The following is a 9,302-nucleotide window of genomic DNA, read 5'->3' as shown; positions in this document are numbered from 1 at the left end:
TTGGTTTGTTTCTTTGTCAGACCATGCACATATGTATATTATCAGTAAAAGAAAGCATCATTAAACTTGTGGCTCTGCTTCTCTAAAAGGGAAATGTATGCTTGTCCATACAAGTCTCAGATGTGTCCTAACTACCATGTGTCGGATTGGTGGGACATGATGCTTGCAAACCAACCAAATTAAGTGCATCGGCGGCACAGCGGGATGATAATCTACACCTTATGGTCAATCTGGAAGGAAAGAAATAGGTGTGTTTTCACTGGACTACGGATGGCGCACTGTGAGGTCGCAATGTTGGCCTTCGAGGCAATTAAGCAACGAGAGTTGGCGGGGCATGTCAATATAAAACGTGCGCCACTCTATACATTGCGTTTTTCGCTCTTCTATAAGAAAAGGCAGTGCTCCTACCAGTTCCTAAAAAAAAGCTCTAGGTGCAGGCCTCTAATTTAGCTGGTCACGCGATTATATATTTGGCGCCGCGTGGAACCTCGAAGGGGCACCAATGATGGAGACACGTAAAATGAACAATGATGGAGAATTACTAGCAAATTCTCGTATATCTTAGCTTAATCAGTGCGATACAGTTTCTTTCAAATGCATGGGTCCGCTTGTCCCTGGGCATGATCCACGAGGGAATAAAAGAAAATAATAAAAACATGTTTGCTAGTAATTCTCACTCCATCTTTTCTCTAAAAAATTCTCACTCCATCCGGGTTTACTAGTCTCCTCGTTTTTATGATTATATTTTGACCATAAATTTAACAAATAAAATATAAGTTATGTGAAGCAAATATAACATCAATGAAAATCATATTAAATATGAATTCGACAATATAATTTTTAGTGACATGTATTAACATTTTGCTAGCTTAATATGTGCTCCAAGTTTGGCCCAAAATACAATGAGGACCAAGAAAACCAGACAGAGGTAGTACGATTGAGAATTCTGTGGAGTGCAAACAATTCAGAGAATCATCAATCCGGTGTTGAGTTTCGTGCAAGAATTCATCGGTTTTTTAACTTTGGGGAAAAAAATCAAATTGCTACAACCCGCTGGACATTTTCTAAATTTTGTACATGTATAGACAATTTTATAGAGTTATGGCCTTATGGGTGGCCGTAGATAGACACAAATAAAATCACATAGCCAAGCCATGTACGAGCATGGCATGGGCAATGGAGAGCAATCATCATATACTCTCCTAATTTTTCTCGATTTGTATATGTGTAAACAAATTAATAATGTTATCGGCAGCGGTAGATAGACCCAAATAGAAATTATACAGCCGTGCCATGTTTGCTAACTCCTTCAGCTTATTAATTCTTTTTAGGTTGATACTATAGACTGAGCCCCCGCGTCGTCCCCCTGGGGGCGGCTCGGGCGGAACCCTAGCCGCCGCCGCCGCCGACCCCACCAACGCCACCTCCCCTCGCCGCCGCTGGCAGACGTCGCCGGGCAAAGCCCGCCGACGGCCGGCGGCGGCGGGATTCGCTCCCTTGCGTGCGCATCGGCTCTCCTCTCCCGCATCCTCCCCTGCTTCAACGACGACCCCTGACCCTTCTCCCTGGAGCCCCCCCGCTGCGCAGTGCCTCCCCTTGTCAACGTTGTGGCTGGCTCCCCGGATCCCCTCTGTCGTGGTCTAGTTGGGGCACCTCCTTGCATCGGCCTCCTCTGGCCTGCGGGGAAAGCGGCGGCTCCACTCAGATCCAGGGGCTCGCGCGGTACGGCTCCCCCTCGCTCGTTCGGCGGTGACTGGGCAGCCCTCGTCCAGCAGTTGCAGCAGCAGGTGGCTGCTGCTCCCTGATGGCCTGGGTCGTCGTCGCCTCCTCGTGGTGAGGCGGGCTGCTCGTTGCCGCCGTTCTCCCCGGCTGCGGGCTGCCTCCCCTTCGTCGGATCTGATGTCTCCTGCTGGCCGTGCCAGCTTGTTTCCTCGGCACCCCCATGGCCCGGCTCTTGCCTAGATGTTGGGCTTCGGCGGTGGGTGGCCAATCTCCTCGGGATGCAGTGTGGAGGATGCAAATGCCGGGTAAAAGCTCAATCGACGGCGACACCTATGGGTGCCGTTTCCTTCCTGGAGGCGTCGAGTTGGCACTGCCGTCCTCTCCCCCTTGCTCTTTGATCCAGAGAGAAATCTCGGACCCGGGTTCCCCGAGTCCGGCGGTGTCGACGTCTCCACGTCAATTCCTCGTTGGGGGCATCGTCTTGGATTGTTCTGCTCTGGGCGGATCCGCCCCTTGCTGCTCCATCTTCACCTCGGTTAGGATCCTAACAAGCCTTTGTCCTAGGACACTCTGTTGGCGCTTGCCTGGACGTCCTGGGGTGGCCTAGACGACTTGCTACCCTTCGACCTCGGCGGCAGTACATCGGTACTGTGCCCTTCGGTCTCGGTGGCGCGTTGTCTTTCGGCTTCGCCGGCGGCACACCGGTGCCGCCGCACCAACTCGGCTATCCGACGCCCTTCGTTCGTGCCATTGACGCTTCTTGGCATGCTCCTACTTCGATTATCCTTATGGACAGGGCTATGCATCATGGTGGCCCAAACGACGCTTGCGTGGATATCCTGGCGTGGCCTTGGCGGCAAGCTGCCCTTCGACCTCGGCGACGATACACCGGTGTCGTGCCCTTCGGTCTCGGTGGAGCGCCGTCTTGCGGCTTCGACGGTGGCACACCGGTGTCACCGCACGAACTTGGCTATGCGACGCCCTTCGTTCGTGCCAATGATGTTCCTCTGTGAGCTGCCGTTTTTGGTGCCTTTTTTCTCCCTAGGGCTTCTTGTGGTTCTTTGTTGATGGTGGAACGAGCTGCTCGGCGGAGCTTGCTCCTGAGGTGTTGGTTACCAGGGTTTTCGGTTTGGTCTCTGTGCCAACCTTCCCCTCTGTTTTCTTCGTTCTTTCTCTAGTTTTTGGCTCTCCTCCTGGGCGCCGTCCTCTGTAATTTTCCTTTGCACTTTGTGTGCGCCTTCATGTATTTGTACTGACTGCCAAGTCACTCTTCGAGTTGGAATATAACAAGCGGTGGGGTTTGACCCCCCCGTCAATCTCGAAAAAAAAAATGTTTGCTAACTCTCATACAATTTAGAATTCTTTAGAGTGCAAGCCATACGGAGAATCGACAATCTGGAGTTAGAGTTTCATGCAAGAATTCATCAGTTTTCTAACTTTGAGAAGAAAAAACAAAGTCAAATTGCTACGATCCGCTAAACGTTTTTGAGATTTGTATATACATGAACAAACTTGTAAAGTTAAGCGTGGCCGTAGATTTTTTTTAGGGATCCCCACATTTTATATTAATTTAAAGCAAAATTCATAGGGATACAAAAGAGACATATAAGACACAAGTGACGACTCTGAGGAAGCAAAACAGAAAATTTTAAAAAATTGTGTGCCTCCTGGTTTGAAGCTCGGCCCTCGAACATAAAATTTCAGCTAACAAAATTTGCACCCCTTGTATCTATCTCCTTCATAACTGTGATATGCGGGCAAATAAAAATCACATAGACATGCCATGTACTCCCTCCGTCCGAATACGTCTAGATACATCTCTTTTTATCCATTTTGATGACAAGTATTACCGGACGGAGGGAGTACGAGCATGACATGGGCCATGGAGAGCAATCATCATATACTAACACCATTGCCTTCTAATTTTCCTTGATGTGTATAAACAAATTAATAATGTTATCGGTAGCCGTAGATATACCCGGATAAAAATTACATAGCCATGCCACGTATGAGCATAGCATGTGAGCTAGCATCACATAATTAATGACACCAATGCCTAAGAGTAGCATGATGTGAGGTGTAGCCATGCCACAACTCCACATCATGCATGCCGAGCAAATAATTGGCATCTCGGCGGCCACAGCCTCCTTAGCTTAATATCCCCCCACTATATAAACGACCCACGAAACTGAGAACCCTCGCCACCATCACCAAAATCAAGTGTTCTTGCATCAACACATGGGCATGGCTCCCCTCTTCCGCTCGTTGCCTCTCCTCGTCCTCCTAGTCACCCTCTCCAGCACCACATTACCTTCCTCCCGTGCTATGTCCGGCGATGGAGACAAAAATGACCTGCTGATGCTGGGTAGGTTCACCGGTGGATGTCAGCGCATGGCCGGGCGTACCATAGTGCCGCCGAGAAGCTGCGGCGGTTTGAGGTGTACCGTCGCAACGTGGACCTCATCGATGCCTCCAACAGGGAGGCCGAGAGGCTCGGCTATGAGCTCGGTGAGAACGAGTTCACCGACCTCACTAATGAGGAGTTCATGGCGCGGTATGTCGGTGGCGCTTATGGTGGAGTCGGTGATGGTGGTGGTCTCATCACTACTTTAGCCGGAGATGTTGCAGAGCAGGCAGTATCATCCAAGAACGCCGTCGAGGAGGATCGTAATTTAACGATGACCGCCGCTGACCCTCCCCGGCATTTCGACTGGAGGGAACATGGTGTTGTCACGCCTGCCAAGCAACAAGGGGCATGTGGTAAGAAATTTATATGGCATGCATGCGTGTGGTTACTGGTTACACACCTGAAACAACCTTGTTGCACAATATTGCTGTAGGATGCTGCTGGGCATTTGCTGCAGCGGCGACGGTGGAGAGCTTGAACAAGATAAAGGGCGGGGAGCTGGTTGACCTGTCCGTGCAGGAGCTGGTTGACTGCAGCACGGGTGTGTTCAGCTCGCCATGCGGCTACGGGTGGCCCAAGAGCGCACTCGAATGGATCAAATCAAAAGGCGGCCTCCTCACGGAGGCCGAGTACCCCTACTTGGCCAAGCGAGGCAGATGCGCGGTGCACGACGCAGCCCGCCGCGTCGGCAAAATCACCGGCGTCCAGGATGTACGGCCGGGCAGCAGCGAGAGCGCGCTGGCGCTGGCCGTGCTCGGGACGCCGGTGACTGTCCAAATCGACGGGGAGCGGCCCCGTGCTGCAGAACTACAAGTCCGGCGTTTACAAGGGGCCGTGCACCACCAGCCAGAACCACGTGGTGGCGGTGGTCGGCTACGGGGTCACTGGCGCCGGAGAGTACTGGATCGCCAAGAACTCGTGGGGGCAGACGTGGGGTCAGAAGGGCTTCTTCTTCGTGCGCAGAGGAGCCGACGGGCCCCGCGGGCTGTGTGGCATCGCCATGTACGGTGCCTACCCCGTCATGTAGTTAGTACTATATCATATAGTCTGCGCGCTGGGTATACTACATATGACGCGCAGCGTAATGTGCAATTAAAATAAGCTGCATCAATGCATGTGCACGCACATGCTGACTGTGGGAACGATGATGCCACGGATACCGATGGCTGGATCTACGCTAAATTACTTTGGCACCCTATACCTGCAGATGATACGATATAGTACTATATATATGTGTGTGGCCCTACGTGTGGTGTGATGTCTATGTTTTGTCAGGTGTATGTGTTTGAAATGTAAGTGCAAGTTCTTAATAATCCAACACAAATCGTTTGGGCTTGAACACATCATTCATGAGTGCTTGAAACAATGCAGGAGCATTTGTAAATAGACGCAAATAGTTTCTTAGATCTATTGCAATGTAGGAGACCCATTTATAAACATGCCGAAGGGGTGTGTTGGGGAGACATCTCTTCCCCAACAGACATCTTCTCGGAGGCACCCTTCCATACAAGTGATCACATGTTTTTATTTCTCAATACTACACATGATTAAAAAACTTATAATTGCACTTGCACACGTGTATGCACTAGTGCAGAATCGGGGTTTAGTCCTGGTTCGTGACGATCTTTAGTCCCGGTTCGTCAACCGGCACTAAAGGATGGGGAGTAAAGCCCCCCCCCCCACCCCCACCTAGTATCGGTTCGTCACGACCCGAGACCAAAGGCCCACCACGTGGCGCGAGCCCGCACCGGGGGGCTGGGGGCCTTTAGTCCCGGTTGGTTACACCAACCATGACTAAAAGGTTTAGGGGTTTTAGGGGTTTATTTTTTCTTTTAATTTTGTTTTTTCCATTAATTCTTTTTCATTTCAAAAGGCGGCCTCCCTACGGAGGCTAATACCCCTACTTGGCCAAACGAGGCAGATGCGCGGTGCACGACGCTGCCCGACGCATCGACAAGATCACCAGCGTCCAGGAGGTGCAGCCGGGGAGCAACGACGGCGCGCTGGCCCTGGCCGTGCTCAGGATGCCAGTGACCGTCCCGAACGATGGGAGCAGCTCCGTGCTGCAGAACTACGAGCCCGGCGTGTACAAGGGGCCTTGCACCACCAGCCAGAACCACGTGGTGACAATCGTAGGCTATGGAGTCACCGTCGCTGGGGAAGAGTACTGGATCGCCAAGAACTCACGGCGGCAGACGTCGGGTCAGAAGGGCTTCTTCTTCATGTGCAGGGGAGCCGACGGGCCCCGCGGGCTGTGTGGCATCGCCATGTACAGTGCCTATCCAGTCATGTAGTTAGTGTATACTCCCTCCGTTCCATAATGTAGTGCCTATAAATTTTTACAAAAGTCAAACATTACAAATTTTGACCATGTTTATAGAGAAAAGTAGGTATATCTAGAATACCGAATGCACGTCATTGGATACATCCTAAGTTAAATTTTCAGAATATACATATTCGGTATTGTAGATGTAAACAGTTTTCTCTATACATTTGGTTAAAGTTGGCAAAGTTTGTTTTTCACTAAAATCTATAGGCACTATATTGTGGAACGGAGGGAGTATCATATAGTCTACGCGCTGGGTATACATATGACGCGTAGCGTAATGTGCAAATTAAATAAGCTGCATCCATGCATGTGCACCCACATGCTGGCTGTGCGAACGATGATGCCATGGATGGATGCATTGCTGGATCTGCCCTAAATTACTTTGGTACTGTATCTACAGATGATACGATATTGTACTATATATGTGTGTAGTGCTACGTGTGCTGTGATGTGTATGTTTTGTTAGGTTTATATGTTTGAAATGTAAGTGCAAGTTCTTAATAATAAGTTATCTACTACGTATATTGCTAAAAGAAAAGACAAACAGGCAACCAAGTTCGTTCACATATGCTTAAAATATATACTCCATAAATTTTAAATACAATGATTGAGATTAAAGATAAAAGGGATACCCACAAGCCAAATTATGTACATAAAGTGCATTAAATTTCACCTACTTGGAAAGGAATTTCTTTCACAAAATAAATACTTAGAAGTTGTACACGGAGCTACGTATGATTTTGACCGCTCAAACAAATCATGGATGCACATGTGCCTGGGTCCGGCTAGGAAGAAAGTTGGGGTTGTAGATGTTGTAGTATCAAAGTAAAGAGACAAAGTAGAGACACAAATGGTTCTCTTAGATCTATTGCAACGTGGGAAACCCACTTATATACATGTTTAAGGGTGTGTTAGGGAGACATCTCTTTCCCAACAGACACCTTCTGGGAGGCATCCCTCTCATACAATTGATCAAATGTTTTTACTTCTCCATAGTACACATAGCTACACATGACTCAAAAAGTTATAGTTGCACTTGCACACGTGAATGTGTCCGGTTAGGACGTGGATCAAACTTACTGCACACGTGCATGTGTCCCGCTAGGAGGGATCAAACTAGCTAGCTAGAGGGATAAGCGAGAGTTTCATTTGAAAGATGCAGAATTACAATGAAAGAGTTCCATATCTGACACTATTTTCAATTCTGTTAGCCTATTTGACACTGAAAACTATTTTCTTTCCTGTTTAACAGTGAATCCAATTTTCGTTTTGCTTTCTATGACACTTGTGTCCATTTACTTGTATTTTCTGAAAAATATGCTACTTTGTCTCTTTACTTCCCTCCGCAAGGCGGTTTTATGCCCTTATTTCACCGCACGAAAGATAATATCCGGAAGAAATCGTGTTAAAATTTCAGTTCAATCGGAGTTAAGGATCTCCGAGAATTTAAGAAATGGTGAAAGGCCAGAAAACAGGAACGCAGAAACAGAAGGAAACAGAGAGATAGATCCAATCTCGGAAGGGCTCCCGCCCCTCCACCTCCATGGAGGCCATGGACCAGAGGGGAAAACTTCCTCCCATCTAGGGGGTGAGGTCAAGGAAGTAGAAGAAGAAGGAGGGGGGCTCTCTCCCCCTCTATCCCGGTCAATGGCGGATCTAGGAATTGAACTTAGCCGGGGCGGTACATTTGAGGTACAAATTTTTTGATTGACAAATGCATGTCTGCTAAACCAAATCTCATAAAATTCAAATATGAAGTTAGATGCACTCAAAAATTAACATAACCAATTTTTTAGAACAGACTAAAATTATCAACAACTAGGTGATGTAACCACCAACATGCTGGGAAACGTAGCATGCAATTTCAAAAAAAAAAATCCTACGCTCACGCAAGATCTATCTAGGAGATGCATAGCAACGAGGGGGAGAGTGTGTCTACATACCCTCGTAGACCATAAGCGGAAGCATTTGACAACACGGTTGATGTAGACAAACTTCTTCTATCTCCGACCGATCAAGTACCGAATGTACGACACCTCCAAGTTCTGCACACGTTCAGCTCGGTGACGTCCCTCGCCTTCTTGATCCAGCAAGACGTCGAGGTAGTAGATGAGTTCCGTCAGCACGACGGCACGGTGACGGTGATGGTGAAGTGATCCTCGCAGGCTTCGTCTAAGCACTACGAAAATATGGCCGAGTGTGTAAACGGTGGAGGGGGGCGCCGCACAAAGCTAGGCAATTGTCTGGGGTGTGCTAGGGGCGCCCCCACCCCCCAAATGTAAATAGGTGGGAGGGGAGGCGAGAGGCTAGGAGGCGCCCTAAGTAGGGCCGTATCCTACTTGGGTTCATCCTAACCCCCCCCCCCCACCTTCCTTATTTATCAGAGAGGGGGAAGGAAATAGGAGGAGGGAAGGGAAGGGGAGGCCGAATCCCCCCCTTTCTTTTCTCTTCCCCCCTTTCCTTCTCCCTTTGGTTCGGCCCATATGGGGGGCGCACCAGCCCCTCGTGGCTGGTGTGTTTCTCCTCTTGGCCCATTAGACAACATACATAATTCCCTTTGTTTATTAGTATGTTACTAGCCCGAGATTCGATCATCGGTATCTTCATACCTAGTTCAATCTCGTTACCGGCAAGTCTCTTTACTCGTTCCATAATACATCATCCTGCAACTAACTCATTATTCACTTTGCTTGCAAGGCTTCTTATGATGTGTATTAGCGAGAGGGCCCAGAGATACCTCTCCGATACTCGGAGTGACAAATCCTAATCTCGATCTATGCCAACTCAACAAACACCTTCGGAGATACTTGTAGAGAATCTTTATAATCACCCATTTATGTTGTG

At 48.8% G+C, this 9,302-nt stretch overlaps 1 pseudogene; it reads left to right on the top strand.

Moving 5' to 3' along the window:
* Window positions 1–3,960: 3,960 nt before the first annotated feature.
* On the top strand, window positions 3,961–5,156 carry LOC123084974 (ervatamin-B-like; annotated as a pseudogene).
* The last annotated feature ends 4,146 nt before the right edge of the window (window positions 5,157–9,302 follow it).

Source organism: Triticum aestivum, chromosome 1B (assembly GCF_018294505.1).
Source record: "Triticum aestivum cultivar Chinese Spring chromosome 1B, IWGSC CS RefSeq v2.1, whole genome shotgun sequence".
Lineage (NCBI taxonomy): Eukaryota > Viridiplantae > Streptophyta > Magnoliopsida > Poales > Poaceae > Triticum > Triticum aestivum.
Note: the sequence above shows the minus strand (reverse complement) of the source record. Positions and strands in the feature narration are given on the sequence as shown.